Source organism: Marmota marmota, unplaced genomic scaffold (assembly GCF_001458135.2).
Source record: "Marmota marmota marmota unplaced genomic scaffold, marMar, whole genome shotgun sequence".
Lineage (NCBI taxonomy): Eukaryota > Metazoa > Chordata > Mammalia > Rodentia > Sciuridae > Marmota > Marmota marmota.
Genome location: NW_025999900.1, coordinates 14891257 through 14905674, shown reverse-complemented (window position 1 = coordinate 14905674; position 14418 = coordinate 14891257).

Genomic DNA, 14418 nt, shown 5'->3' with positions numbered 1-14418 from the left:
ACTGACCATATTTATTATTATAAGATGAAAATAGTGTGTGTGTGTGTGTGTGTGTGTGTATAATTTGTTGGATTACTGGTCTTACTCTTGGAAATTTTTGTTGCATATTACCTAGTTGCTCGGTGGAAAATTCTTGTTTACCTGTACCCTTAACAACAGTGGATATTATCATTTAAAAAAGTCTTTACCAATTTCCTAGGTAAGAGTTGTGCTTTATTTTTTAAGTTTTCATTCTTCTGGTTACTATAAAGATTTTTTAGCATTTTTCTTTTTCAAATTATAGATTTACAGCCAGCACATTTTTATGTTTTGTAAACTATTTCTTTATTTAATCCACTTGGTATCACATAGAATTTACTTTTTTAAAATTTTTTTACTGGTATGTTGCTTGCATTTGATTTTTTGTCATTATTTCCGAGACATATACACATTTTTAATTTTCACCAACTCAAGTATTTATTTGAGGATATTGGCTTTCCATGGAATACTGAGAAATACATTTTCTAGTCTGAGAACAGGTAAGTATAGTTGTATAGTAATTTTTTGGTTGAATTTTTTTAATATTTTAATCATGAGTTCTTTAGGAAAACTTTTTGGAGATTTTTGCAGTCAGGTGGTATGTTGTCCTGTATGAATCTAATTTTATTTATTTTTTCAACATATGCTTTCTACTTATCATTTCCATTCCTCCCCTCCTAGACCAAGTTCCCATCATCTCTTACCTGTACCACTACCTAAACCTTCCACTGATGTTTTAGTGACTACTTTTGTTTCATTTCAATCTAATTGCTGCAACGCAATCAGAGCAAAAGAAACTTTCGACCTGGATCTATGCTTTGCCTCCTGATTTTACTTGGATTTTGATCTGTTTTTTTTTTTTTTTTTTTTTTTTTTAATTCACTGTGACCGCACCATACTGACTTTCTTTCTGTTTCACCTCAAGGACTTTCTTACATCAAGGCTCGATTCTTTCTCTCTCTCATACAAGGATTCCTCTTTTAAATTATCTTAAGTCCAGTTTTCAGGTTAGTTATTACCTTTTGACTTTCCTATCATATTTTATTTTTAAAAAGTCACGCTAAAAAATTATTGCTTGTGTAACTATTTGCTGATTGTTATCACTTCTCATTCTTAGAATACCTCTATTAGAGTAGGCGTCTTGTTTCTTATGTTCATCAATGAATTTCCTCTATCTAAAATGTTGCCTTGCTCATAAGATATTATGGTTTGGATGTGAGATGTTTTCCCCAAAAGTTCTCATATGAAACAGTGCAAGAAGGTTTAGAGGAAAAATGATTGGGTTACAGTCTTAACCTAATCAATGAGTTAATTAACTGAGTGGTAACTGGAGTCAGGTGGGGTGTGGCTGGAGGAAGTAGTTCATTTGGGGCGTGGCTATGGGGTATATATTTTTTATCTGGAGAGTGAAGTCTCTTTCTCTGCCTTCTGATCATCAGGTGAGCTCTTTCCCTCTGCCACAGTCTTCCGCCTTGATGTCCTGAATCACCTTGAGCCCCAGGAATGGAGCCTACTGTCTATGAATTGAGACTTCTGAAACTGGTGAGCCCCTAAATAAGCCTTTTCTTCTCTATAGTTGTTCTGGTTGGGTCCTTTAGTTGCAGCAGGAAAAAAAGCTGACTAAAACATAAGGCTTGATCACTAAATATTTGTTGAATGATTGAATTAAAATTATAATACTATGCAAAGGGCCCAAAGCCTAGAAGTCAGTGTAAGAAATTATAAATTTCAAAATTTGAAGTTGCATATAAGCATATTCTAATGTAAGTAATTGAGAAAAACTATATAAAAATAAGTTATTTATGGAATAATAAAACAAAGCTAAATTATCCATATACCCTCCACACACTCACACTCACACCCACAAAAACAAAACAAAACAAAACAAAAAACAGTGAAAAGTCTACAAAACCAATAACCAAAGTCAAGAGAAAATTATCAGTTCATTATGCTATAATGTTGTCAAAGCTGTAAATACTAAATAATAGGGACATTAGCGGGTATTTATCATTTTCAACATTCATCATCTAGCATATAAACAGAATGAGAGAAGTTTTTAGGTATAAATCTTGAATTATAAGTTAATTTTTAAGAAAATGATGAAATTTTATTTATAAATAAAAAAGTATTTATGTATCATGTATTCAAAACTTACTTCAACAAAGGATTTGATGTTAACTGTTTTCTTTATTAATTAAGTAATCAAAATTTTAATTTAGAACTTTTCATTTAATTATAAGGATGATTATCAATTTCCAAGGAAGCTATACTGGCCACATATATTATGTAACTGGTTTAGATTAAGTTAAAATATAGGTTATATAGTGTGAGAATGATACTTTCCCTGATGACTTTTGTATCAATAGATTGATTCCATTTCAGTTCAGTAATTGGCCTAATGAGAAGGCACTCTAATTTTCTAATTGACACTATTCTTTGGTGGAATAGTGCTTTGTCTGTTAAGAGTTTTTAAGTGTTAAAATTCCTCCTGAAAAGAAAAGTGAATAGCCCTGTTTTGCCCTATGCTAAAGATAAAAGGATCTAAAATTCTGTTGAGCAATATGTGGTCCTCAGAGTGGAAGGCAACTTCTGTGGTTGGTTTCTGATGAACCAGATGTTGTCCCAATAGTATGTATAAAGTTAGCTCCCTTGGCAACCTGAGGAGGCCAATAGTATTATTTTATGATTACATTTTCATTTTACAGAGAATGCCTCTTAAACTGATATTAAATAACATTCAGATTATACATCTAGCAGATCAAGGATTTTAGACTCAGGAAGTCCAACTCTGGGTTCTCATCCCAGTCATCTGTGTAGTTCAGGTTTGAATCTTTGGTGTGTGCCAAAACTTTACAATGCATTTCTTTGAGAAATGATGATAGTACAATTTTGTGAAAGTGTTCGAGAAAGATGACTTGTCTCCCTTACACAGGGAGGTCTTGGAAATGAACTGCCAGGGTGAATGTGGGAACATTAGTATTTAATGGAATCTGTGCCTCTCAAAAGAGCACACCTTCTACCAGCCATAGTTAGCACCTCATTAACTTAGTACTTATGCCATGGTTACCCCTCCATTTATCACATGCTTTCAGAAGTATTTTCAGAAGAAATTATAAAATGCATGTCCTGAATGGTGATCTACCAACAGAGTAATTCTAGGTAACAAACTAACTTCCACAAACTCTTACTGCTACAAGGTTTTATTGCTTTCATGGTATGTGGACTGGTCAGTTATGCTGCTGCTCTTAACTGGGAGTATTATGTATTAGGGTCAGCTGCCTTTGGCTGATATAATGTGGTCTGGCTGAGACAAGTGGGAATCAACTCTTGTATTTCTCATCTCTTTCTAGGCATATTCTTGTGACTATAACAGAGGCACAGAAGCACAAACAAGTAAGTAAGTGCTTTTTCAAATCTCACTAATATCTGCTATAATTATCATTTGCCAAAGAGATCACATGGTCTAGTTCAGAATCAAGGCAGGAAAATATATTTTTTGATAGGAGGAGGACAGAAGTTATATGACAAAGTCTCTGAAAACAGGGAGGGTGAAAAAATTCGGGCTATTTTAATGCAATTGATGGTTAGATGATAATATGATATGATTTATTTTAGCCATCTCTATCATACAATAGATGCAGTCAAAACACATTGTTAATAATATTGGCTTTAGGAAATATTCTATTTCCTTAAGTACTCATGTGCACTGAAAGCTTCCTATTATCCAGTGGAAGTATTTTTTTTTATCAGATATCATCCTCATAATGCAATTACAAAGGGATTTTTAGTTTGCCAGAGAGATAAACAAAATGATTACTGAAGAACCATCCAGAATTCTGATGACACCTAGTAAGAATAGAGATTTGTAAGTTTTATTTTTTTCTTGATAAAGTGACTATTCAAAATATTACTTCAGAATGGGTAATTCTGTGAAACTCCAGGGTAATTTTGTGACTATACAGGAGAAAACAGCTGGTGCTTTGTGTACAGTGCTTCCCCTGAGACTCAGGAAGCCATGCCACAAAGTGTACATTGCAGTCAAAGAAATCAAGGACCAGAGTAGACTGAGCAGACGTGATGAAGGAGAATCAAGTGTTGTTTCTGGATCAGTTGGGATGAAAACCATGCCGTTCTTGTCCTACAACAGCATAGCTCTCCATACATGTTCTATACGGTATGTTGGTATTAGAGTAAAATAGCATGTATGTGTTGCCATGTTTCCTGGAAAATAAGAATATATCTTACCCAATTCTAAAAACTTTAAAATATGATACTATTTTTTTGGGGGGGCAGATTTATTGGAGTATAATTAGCACACAATAGAATGTATCCATTGAAATTCCATGAATTTTGATAAGTATATGCAGCACTGTGGTTGCTTCCACTTTGAAGATTTGGAACATCTTTATCATTCCCATGGCCTCCCTTAGTCACCCTATCCCCCTACCTGTATCCTCAAACACCACTGAATTGCTTTCTGTCACTATAGTTTTGCCTTTTTCCAGAACTTCAAATAAATGGTATTATAAAGTATATAGTTTTTCTGTGTGGCTTCTTTCTGTTAACACCTTTTAAAGATTCATTTCATTTAAGTTGTGTGTATGAACATCACTAATTTATTCTTTTTAGTCACACTGAGTAGTATTTCACTGTATGAAAATAGACTAGTTTTTGAAATAATTTACCTGATGATGAATATTTGGATTATTTTCATTTATGCACTATTAAGATTCTTAAGAATACTGGCATACCAGTGTTTATGTGGACCTATGTTTTGGTCCCTTGGGAAGACACCTAGGAATGCAGTTTGGGTCATATACTAAGTGCATAATTAATTTTATTTAAAAAATGCTCTTTTGACTTACTAGTTTTCATTCCCATAAGTGACATATGGGAATTTCATTGCCCCACTGGTTATAGGTTGAATTGTGTTTCCTCAAAATTATAATCTGACTCTTTTTTTTTTTTTTTTTTTTGTGGTGTTAGGGTTTTAACCCAGGGCCTTGTGAATGTTAGGCAAGCTCTCTACCTCTGAGCTATATACCTAGACCTTGACTTTATTTATTTATTTTTTGAATAGGTTTATTGATGATCGGATGAATTAGGAGGGGGTCACAGGTTTGGAGTTGTGGCTCAGTGGTAGAGTGCTTGCCTAGCACATGTAAGGTGCTGGGGTTGATCCTTAGTACCACATAAAAATAAATAAACAAAATAAAGGTATTTTGTCCATCTACAACTAAAAATGTTAAAAAACAAAAGGATGAGGTCACTAGGGGGTGCTTGAATCCAGTTTGACTGAAGTCCTTTTTTTAAAAGGGGAAAATTTGAACACAAAGATAAACGCAGAGAGAATTCTGTGGGAAGATAAAGGTTGACATTGGGGTAATGCTTCAGGATGCTACATAATACCAGAGTGCCAGGAAACTGCCAGAAGTTAGGTAGAGATATGGAACAGATTCTCTCTCATATCCCTCACAGAGAACCAACTCTGCTCACACCTTGATCTCAGATTCCTTGTGTTCACAACTATGAGATAGTAAATTTTTATTGCTGAAGCCACCCAGTTTGTGATACTTTAATTTTATATTTTAAAATATTTTGGGGGTACTGGGGGTTAAATCCAGGTATCACACATGATGCTAAGTGTTCTACCATTGAAGTACATGCCCAGACCTTTAAAAAAATTTTGTTTTGAGACAGGGTATCACTAAATGCCTAGGCTGGCCTTGAGCTTGATTGTTCTGCTTCAGCCTCTCTGGCAGATGGGATTACGAATGTGCACCACTGTGCCCTGCAGTTTGTAATATTTTTTACAGCAATTCTACTGAAGAAATATGTCCTATATTCTCATCAGTGCTTATATGACAGTTTTAAAATATTTAGCCATTCTACTGTGTGTATAGTGTTATCTTGCAGTTTCAATTTGCATTGCCTTATTGAACAATGATGTTGAAATCATGAGATTGTTGACTTTTTCTGTATCTTATTTTGCCCATTTTTAATTAGGTGGTTTGTCTTACTATTGATTTCTTTGTTCTGGATATAAGTTCTTTACTCATAGATAGCTTTCAAATAAAATTTTTCCCTTGATCTGTAATTTGTCTTTTTACTTTCAAAACAGTATCTGAAGAACAAATACTTTAATTTTGCTGTAGTCAAATATGCTATTTTTCTCTTATGTTCTGTAATTTTGTGTCTTATCTAAGAATTGACTAACCCAATATTACAAAGGTTTTCTTATGAGAAGTATTATAGTTTATCTCTTGCATTTAGAGCTATCATCCACTTGAATATTTGAATTATTATCATAATTTTATAAATGATGTGTGGGAATGCTCAAGGTTCTTTCTTACATAGTTATCCAGTTATTCCATACAATTTGGTGAAAATATAGACAATCTTTCCACATTTAATTACCATAACATTTTGTTGAAAATCTCTTGGCCATAAAAGTGTAGGTCTATTTCTAAAGTTTCTATTCTGTTCCATATATAGTTATGTCTTCCTTAGGCTAATATCACAGTATAGCTTTATTGTAAATCTTAAAACCAGGCAATGTAAGTCTTCTAACTTTGTTTTTCTGAAACATATATATTCTTCATATTTTCATCTTTTAAAATCCTTCTATAAATTTCTAAAAATATTCCTGCTTGGATTTTGAGATTACATTAAACTTGTAGATCAATTTGGGGAGAATCAACATCTTAATAATATTAAGAAAATATTATGTTATGTCTTCATTTATTAAAACTTCTTGAGTAGTTTTTAGCAATGTTTATAGTTTTCAATATACAGGTCTTCCATATCTTCTCTTAAATTCAGATTATCTAATTTTTAGAAAAAAAATTGGTCTTTCTACTTTTTACTTGAACATTTTTTCTTTGTTCTTTGTTTATAGTTTTTATTTCTTTGTTGGGATTCCTAATTTATTCATCCATTTTAATCATATTTAAAGTTATTGGAATACTTTTTAATTCCAGACATTTTTATTAGTTGCTTAGAAGTCTTTGTTTTGTAAATCTGGCTCTTTTGGGTCACAATTTCTTGTCTTTAAATGTGTACTAGTTTTATGTTGAAAATAAAGATTGTTGATGTTTTATTTTAGAAGAAAATTAACCTGATTAGGTTCAAACTATAAAACCTTTATACCTTGTAATTTGTAGCTGTTATCTCTACTAGTAAGCTTTCTGCTATCTTTTGCTCCAGATGTGTGTGTGTGTGTATGTGTGTGTAGTGATGCTTTAAAATTCACAGCAAATTCTCAAATATCCTCAGCCCTTCAGTTTTCAGAGCTCTCCAATAAGTATAGATAATTTAACCAGCAATAGGAGTTTTCATCTTGGCTTTTCTATTGCTCCTTCATATCCAGAATCTTGAAAAAAGTTTATTACCTTTGGATTCCCACAAGCAACAAACCACAAGCTTGTTATTTTTGTCTGATAAAGATGGAAAAAAAAAAGAAAATGGGTTTCTATTAATGAGAATACAGACTTTAATAATCCTTCCCAGAAACTCTACTCATTTACCTCATTGGCAACCCTGTCTGCAAAGGAGGGTGGGAAATATAATTTGCTTCCTGGGTGAGGTATGGATTCTATTTGTAAGAAAGAAGGAAGAATGAATGCTGTGGTAGTTTGTACCACAGGAGATTGTTATCATGAAGACCAAATTTATACTTGAATATGCATTCAAATACAGCTTGTGTGTGTATATGTGGAGCCATTACCAATGTCATTACCAACACCATGCTCAGAAGATTGCTGTATCACCTAGCAATCCTATAGATTTTTAGACTTTCTTTATCTCTTTCTTTAGTTAGTTGTACCTGTTGTAAAACAACAAATTCTCCATGGTGTTGTTTCAAGAGGCTCAAAGACTTTTTGTCTTCTGTTGTGTGTGGATTAGTAGGTTTCCACTTTGTCTCTCAGCATCTTTCAAGGAGTTGCTTTTCAGAGGGATGTCATTCATCTGGGCAATGAGCGGGGTCATGATATAATACCTGACTTTCAGAGATAGGTGTGTAGTTGGAAGGGATATTAGGAAAAGAATCATGAGACTTGAAATTTCACGTTGGAGTTAAATTTATATTTAGAAGCCTTCATTAGCAAGCAAAGTCTTTACTGGAGAATTCTTGACCTTATGAAACAGTTTTAGATAGGTCTAAAGCTCAAAATGTCCTCTCCCCTCTAAAGTGAACATAAACCTCAAGGCAGAATTAATAGTTCATTTTTTAAAACCTAAATATGGTTCTTATCACATTGCCTTTTAATGATCTCTTTGACTTGAACTTTGGTCTTTCTCAGGCTAGCAATATGCAGCAATACTCTTATGATGTTGGGCAGTAGCATTATGCATAACTTCCTGTTGGTTGTGGTTGGTCCTGTTGGTCATGGCATACAATCCTTTGAATATGCTGCCAAATTTAATATGCTAGTATTTTTCTGAGGTTCTTTGCATCAATGTTCATGATGTACATTGGTCTGTACTTTTATTTTCTTGCAGTATCTTTATCTGGCTTTTATATCAGATTAATGCTGGCCTTATAAAATAAGTTGTTAGTGTTCTCTCTTCAAATTTTTGGAAAAGCTTGAGAAAGTTTAGCATTGATTCTTTTTTAAGTGTTTGGTAGAATTTATCAGTGAAGTTATAAGATCCATGGCTTTTCTTTGTAAGATTTTTGATTATTGATTCAATTTTAAATTTCTCTATTAGTTACAGGTCTATTCAAATTTTCTGGGATTTTTTTTGTGATTTATTTTTGGTAGATTTTTTTGTTTCTATGTTATCCCATTTGTTAGTATGCAATTTTTTTGTAGTACTGTTTTGATTCTTGTTTACAGAATTTGTTACTCATGTTTCACTTCTGACGTTTGTAATCTGAGCTTCTCTAATTTTTTCCTCGTCCATATAGCTAAATATTTGTCAATTTTGTTGATATTTCCAAGAACCAAGTTTTGGTCTCATTGGTTTTTATTATTTTTCTATTCTCTATTTCATGTATCTATGTTTTAATCTTTATTTATCCTTTTCTTAGTTCTTTAAATTGCAAAGTTAGCTTGTTGATTTAACATCTTCCTTGTTTATAAACACTTATAACTCTATACTTTCTCCTTAGCACTACTTTTGCTGCATATTATAAATTTGGCATGATATTTTTTTTTTATTTATTTTTTATTGGTTGTTCAAAACATTACACAGCTCATGACATATCATCTTCCATACATTTGATTCAAGTGGGTTATGAACTCCCATTTTTTACCCCAAATACAAGTTGCAGAATCACATCGGTTACACATCCACATTTTTACATAATACCATATTAGTGACTGTTGTATTCTGCTACCTTTCCTATCCCCTACTATCCCCCCTCCCCTTCCCTCTCATCTTCCCTCTCTACCCCATCTGCTGTTGTTTTAATTCTCTCCCTTGTTTTTTTTTTCCCCCTTTCCCCTCACAAACTCTTATATGTAACTTTGTGTAACAATGAGGGTCTCCTTCCATTTCCATAGTTTCCCTTCTCTCTCCCTTTCTCTACCCCCACTAGTCTCTGTTTAATGTTAATCTTTTCCTCATGCTCTTCTTCCCTGTTCTGATCTTAGTTGGTCTCTTTATATCAAAGAAGACATTTGGCATTTGTTTTTTAAGGATTGGCTAGCTTCACTTAGCATAATCTGCTCTAATGCCATCCATTTCCCTGCAAAATCCATGATTTTGTCATTTTTTAGTGCTGCGTAATACTCCATTGTGTATAAATGCCACAGTTTTTTAATCCATTCATCTATTGAAGGGCATCTGGGTTGTTTCCAAAGTCTAGCTATTGTGAATTGTGCTGCCATGATCATTGATGTGGCAGTATCCCTATAGTATGCTCTTTTAAGGTCCTCAGGGAATAGATGTTTTTTTTTTAATCTATCAGTATTTCATAGCTTCCCTTGTGGTTTCTCATTTGATCCATTATGTTGTTCAGGAATGTGTTGTTCAGTTTGCACACACTTATAAATTTTCACTTTACTTCTGTTATGGATTTCTAACTTCATCCTGCTATGGTCTCTCTTCCCCCACCTTCAGCCTCTAGTAACCAACATTCTATTACCTTCTTCTGTGAGTTCCATCGTTTTATATTACACATAGAAGTGAGAACATGTGCTGTTTGTCTTTCTGTATCTGGCTTATTTAACTTAATGTATGTCCTTGAGTTTCCTCCAAGTTGTTGCAAATGACAGGATTTTTCTGCATTCCTTATAGTTGTATCATTGTCTATATATGGCACATTTTCTTTGTTCATTCATCCTTTGGTGGACATTTAGGTTAATTTGATATCTTAGTTTTGGTGAATATTTCTGTGATAAACTTGGAAGTGCAGATACCACTTTATCATTGATTTTGAGTTCTTAGGACATATATACTGAGGAGTGGGATTTCTGGACAATATGGTATTCATATTTCCTTTGTTGAGGAATATCTTTTTTTCCACAATTGCTGCACTAATTTACATTTCCAACAATAGTGTACAAAGTTACCCTTTTCTGTCTATTCTTGTCAACACCTGTTGTCTCTCAGTGTTGAACACTGCTAATTTTTCTTATATCTGTTGACAATTTTGTGTCCTCTTTTGACAAATCTCTACTCAGGTTCTTTGCCCAGTTTTAATCATTATATTTGTTTTGTGCTAGAGTTGTTTGAGTTCCTTATATATTTTGGATATTAACCCCTTATAAAATGTATGGTTTATAAATATTTTAGTTCAATCTCCAGGTTATATCTTCTGTTATTAGTTTACTTTGCTGTACAGAAGCTTTTCAGTTTGTTGTAGTTGTATTTGTCTACTTTTGCTTTTGTTGCCTGAGCTTTGGGAGTTGTTTGAGTCAGCTTTTTAATCACTGTGACCAAAAGACCCAATGAGAACAACTAAGTTTATTTGGCTCTGGGTCTCAGGGGTCTTAGTCTATAGACACCTAACTTCGTAATTCTGGACCCAAGATTAGGCAGAACATTAAGGTGGAAGGGTGCAGAGGAGGAAAGCAGCTCAGGACATTGCAATCTGGAAGCAGAGAAAACTCTGCTCACCAGGGACAAAATGTAAACTCGAAAGGCACACCTCCCTCCTTTCTCCAGCCATACCATACTTGCCTACAGTTACTGCTCAGTGAATCCCTATTAGTGGGTTACTGTACCAATTAGGTTAACGCTGTCATAACCAATTATTTTACCTCTGAAAATCCTTGCATTTTCTTACACATGAACTTTTTGGGAACACCTCATATTTAAACCAGAACATTCCACCCATAGCCCCCAAAAGTTTATAAGGGAGACAATGCAAGACAGTTTAGAGGGGAAATAATTGAGTTATAAGAACCTTAACTTAATCAGTATAGTAGTCCACTGATAGGGATTAACTGGGTGGTAGGCAGGTAGAGTATGGCTGGAAGAAGTAGGTAACTGGAAGCCTTTGAGATATCTATTTTGTCTCTGGCAAGCACAGCATAGTCTCTTTGCTTCCTGATTACTACATTCTGAGCTGCTTTCTTCCTCTACACTGTTGCACCTTGATGTTCTGCCTCATCTTGGGTCCAGAGCTATGGGGATGGCTGTCTATGGACTGAGACCTCTGAAACCCTGAGCCAAATAAACTTTTCCTCCTCTAATTGTTCTTATCAGATCTTTTGGTCACAGCAATAAAAAATCTAAGACAGAAATTAGTACTGAGAAATGGGGTCATTGGTGTGACTAATCTGATCCTGTGGTTCAAAAGCCTTTCAGGGGGAGTAATTTTGAAAAGTTTAGAGATGGCACACTGTAAAATATTTAGGATATTGTTAGTGGAACTTGATGGGTGATTCTGATGGGAACTTGGAATACTAGCATACAGATAGGACTACGGACAGCAAAGACTGGGCTCATAATGCTTCAGAGGAGAACTGCATGGAAATTGGACTAGAGGCCATTTATGTTATGTTTTGGGGCAAAAAAAAGTTGTCTACATTTTTTTCCCATGTCCTGAGACTTTTGTGAGGCTGAATTTAAAGGTGATATACTAATTAATCTAACAGAGGAAATTTCAAGGCAGCACAGCATTCAGGCAAAGGTATGAATATTTTCAGCAGCTGTTAGCCAAGTTTACTGTGATAATCAGGAGCAGAAAGCGTAGCATAAATATTTTAATAACTTGCAATTTGGTAGGAAAAATGATAGTAAAATAAGGAAATTGTGGTTGATAAAGGCAATATAGCTACCAAAGAGATGCTGAATACTTTACCCAGAGACAATAAGAAAGACGGCTTGAGGGTCATCTCAGGAATTAGAAATTGAAAGAACCATCAAGGCTTGCCATCAGAGAAAATGCCGGTTTATTGAGGAACAGCTCTGCATATTTATAGAGCGGGGGTGGTCTGACAGTTGGCATGGGGTGCTTTTCCATTGGTGGGTAAGGATCAGGTGAGCCAGCAGGGCTAGTCTGATTGGAGGGTAAGGATCAGGTGAGCCAGCAGGGCTAGTTTGATTGGTGGGTAAGGATCATGTGAGCCAGCAGGGCTAGTCTGATTGGTGGGTAAGGATCATGTGAGCCAGCAGGGCTCACCATTGGACGGCTCTTCTTGGGGGATGGGGAAGCTAGTCTTTGGAGCTGGGGTGACTCCCAACAGAAATACCATATCCGTCTCAAGCTCAAGAGCATAAAAGTAAAAATTCCTTTGAGAAGAGACAATAGGAGCATCCTGCTTGCACAGCAGGACTTATGAAGTTGTTTCACCATGCTGAGTCACCTAGGCACTCAGAGACTATTGTAGTCATGGTCCCTAGAGGCTTGGCTACTGCTTGAGATGGTGGCCAACTTTGGTGTTAACCATGTGGTACTGGGTCTGCAGGAATGCAGGAAAGTTCAAGATAACACACATTCATGCAGTGATAAGGAAATTGTATCTGGCAATTGGAGTAGCAGGGTTGGAGTCCTTGTGGACTGCTCCTGAGAGGTCAATGAGTGAAGAAGTGAGAAGGAAACTAAAGCTGCCCTGGAGCCCCTGAAATTAAGAGATGCCAATAATGTGAGATGTCTGCTGAGGAGAGATATAGGAATTAAGCGGAAACAAGCTGAAAGAGGCCATATGGGCTGCAACCACAAAGGCCATAGGGGTGGAGCCATCCAAACCTTTCAAAGAGAAACTCAAAATACCATGTGTCCCAGATGGTGAGCATGGAGGTACAGGACTTGTTTGCCCAGCTTGATTTTGGTCTTATTTTGACATCATTCCTTCTTTCTATACCTCTATTTCTCCCCCTTGGAGTGGAAATGTTTATTCTGTGCCATTGTATATTGGATGTATGTAACTTTGGATTTTTCCAGGGCTCACACTAAAAGTTTGCCTGGAAACTCAAAGGAGACTTTGATTTGAACTTTTGGATAATGCTGGAATTGCTAAAAGACTATGTGGACTCTTGACAATAGACTGAATATATTTTGAATTGTGAGATCAGCATGAACTTTCAGGCACCAGGGGTAGAATGTCATAGATTGGATATGTGGTGCCCTCCCAAATTTTATGTGTAAGACGATGTAAGAATTTTCAGAGGTGAAATGATTAGGTTAAGACAGTTATAAGCAGTGGATTAATTCACTGATTTGGAATAATTGGGTGATAACTGTAGCAGATAGAGTGTGGTTAGAAGAAACAGATCTCTGTGGACCTACCTTTGGTGTTTATATTTTGTCCCTTGTAAGCAGAGCTCTTTCTCTTTTTTCCTTTTAGTCATGTCCTGAGCTGATTTCCTCGAACATGCCTTTCTGCCATGATGTTCTGCCTCACTTTAGGCCCAGAGCAATGGAGTCAGCCATCCGTGGACTATCTAATAATCCATGAGCTGAAAACATTTTCCTCTTCTAATTGTTGTTGTCAGGTCTTTTGGTCACAGTGATATAAAAGCTGACTAATACAGGGGTCAAATGCAAAAATAATTGCCCAGGCCAATGTTTTCTCCCATCATTATGTTTAGTAGTTCTGTAATACCACAGCTTATATTTAACTCTTCAATCCATTTTAAGTTGATTTTTATGGTTTGAGATTTTTTTTAAATGCATTTTTTTCTATAAAGTTATAGAAAATAAAAAATGGAGTTACAAATTGTTGCTACAATAATATTAGACTTTACAATTTTTAATGAGATTTCTTTCATTAAAATTTTTATTTCTTCATATATCTTTGAGTAAATGTGTGGTATCCTTTCATTTTCTCTTGAACATTTCTTATGGGGAAGGGCTAGTGGTACTTTTAGCTTTTGTTTACCTAGGATTTTCTTAACATCAGCCTCCCCATTTTTTTTTTTCAGTACTAAGGCTTGAACCCTGGGGCACTTTATCACTGAGTTACCTCCCCAACCCTTTATGTTTTTTTTTTTTTTTTTTTTTTT